Genomic DNA, 2,098 nt, shown 5'->3' on the forward strand with positions numbered 1-2,098 from the left:
GCGACTACAGTTGTGCATTGCACGGGATGGACAACACGTAGAACATGGGTTGTAGCATTTGGTATGCAGGTAATTTCCCAACTTTCAACATTAATTAATTTCCCAACTTTCAACATTAATAACCTCTAAACTGTACAAGATAGACAAAAACAAATTACACCATTAAATTCCAGAGCTCAAACGAGTGTTATTTGATGTGTCATACACCCCCCTTCCAATTTAATAAAAATGACTTGAATCCAAAATGGCGAATTTCAAGATGGTGGCCATGAATGACATTCACTCCAAAATTTGCGGCCCCACATCAAACCTATGTTAACATCATCACATTTCAATTTTCCCTTCAATCTTCCAACTTATGAAGGTGTCCAAGGACTTTTGACTCGCCCTGTATTTTGAAACGTTCCCACACCGATAATTATACAACACTTGTCGTTGCACACACTAAAGAACAAGTACATACAATAGCTTTGTGTATTCTGACCAGTAATGAGACAATTGGCCATCACAGACTGTGTTCAAAATGACAACCATTAGCGGCAATATATGCTTCCAGTCTGGTATAGATCGACTGGTGCATATATATTAGCTTTTCAGCGGATGCACCCGAGCTGGCTGCAGTGATGTATTGTAGTATATCGTCGGGCGTTGTTGCTATCTCCATGTGGACAGCGCCTTTCAGCTTTCCCAAGTGAAAAAAGTCTACATGCGTCACATCCGGGAAACGGACCGGTCAAGGTACAGGTCCTCTGCGTCCAATTCAACGATTTGGAAACAATTCGTGAAGACAGGATATAATACTTCGTGCACTATGGGCAGCATAGCTATCATAATGAGATTTTCACTCTGCAGCGGAGTGTGCGCTAATATGAAACTTCCTGGCAGATTAAAACTGTGTGCCCGACCGAGACTCGAACTCGGGACCTTTGCCTTTCGCGGGCAAGTGCTCTACCAACTGAGCTACCGAAGCACGACTCACGCCCGGTACTCACGGCTTTACTTCTGCCAGTATCTCGTCTCCTACCTTCCAAACTTTACAGAAGCTCTCCTGCGAACCTTGCAGAACTAGCACTCCTGAAAGAAAGGATATTGCGGAGACATGGCTTAGCCACAGCCTGGGGGATGTTTCCAGAATGAGATTTTCACTCTGCAGCGGAGTGTGCGCTGATATGAAACTTCCTAGCAGATTAAAACTGTGTGCCCGACCGAGACTCGAACTCGGGACCTTTGCCTTTCGCGGGCAAGTGCTCTACCAACTGAGCTACCGAAGCACGACTCACGCCCGGTACTCACAGCTTTACTTCTGCCAGTATCTCGTCTCCTACCTACCAAACTTTACAGAAGCTCTCCTGCGAACCTTGCAGAACTAGCACTCCTGAAAGAAAGGATATTGCGGAGACATGGCTTAGCCACAGCCTGGGGGATGTTTCCAGAATGAGATTTTCACTCTGCAGCGGAGTGTGCGCTGATATGAAACTTCCTGGCAGATTAAAACTGTGTGCCCGACCGAGACTCGAACTCGGGGCCTTTGCCTTTTGCGGACAAGTGCTCTACCAACTGAGCTACCGAAGCACGACTCACGCCCGGTACTCACGGCTTTACTTCTGCCAGTATCTCGCCTCCTACCTTCCAAACTAGGTAGGAGACGAGATACTGGCAGAAGTAAAGCTGTGAGTACCGGGCGTGAGTCGTGCTTCGGTAGCTCAGTTGGTAGAGCACTTGCCCACGAAAGGCAAAGGTCCCGATTTCGAGTCTCGGTCGGGCACACAGTTTTAATCTGCCAGGAAGTTTCATAGCCATCATGTTGGTACACAGATTCCTCATAGTCTGCAGACGAACGTCTTCCAGCATCCATGGAAGATGGTCTATTAGGAGGCTGCAATACCTATGCGCGTTCAGTGTCCCGTCTATGAAAAACGTGCCTATGAGCTGATGGTTCACTATCCGACACCACATGTTTACACTCCATGGACCCTGACGCCGGTCGGTGTGGCCGTCCGGTTCTAGGCGCTTTAGTCTGGAACCGCGTGACCGCTACGGTCGCAGGTTCGAATCCTGCCTCGGGCATGGATGTGTGTGATGTCCTTAGTTAGGTTTA

The 2,098-nt window shown here is 47.8% G+C and overlaps 1 non-coding gene across 1 annotated transcript; it reads right to left on the reverse strand.

The window, feature by feature from the left end:
- Positions 1–1,498: 1,498 nt before the first annotated feature.
- On the reverse strand, positions 1,499–1,573 carry Trnal-caa (transfer RNA leucine (anticodon CAA)). Its single transcript has one exon. It is a non-coding gene; the product is annotated as a tRNA-Leu (tRNA).
- Between the last annotated feature and the right edge of the window lie 525 nt (positions 1,574–2,098).

This window comes from Schistocerca nitens, chromosome 5, assembly GCF_023898315.1.
Source record: "Schistocerca nitens isolate TAMUIC-IGC-003100 chromosome 5, iqSchNite1.1, whole genome shotgun sequence".
Classification (NCBI taxonomy): domain Eukaryota; kingdom Metazoa; phylum Arthropoda; class Insecta; order Orthoptera; family Acrididae; genus Schistocerca; species Schistocerca nitens.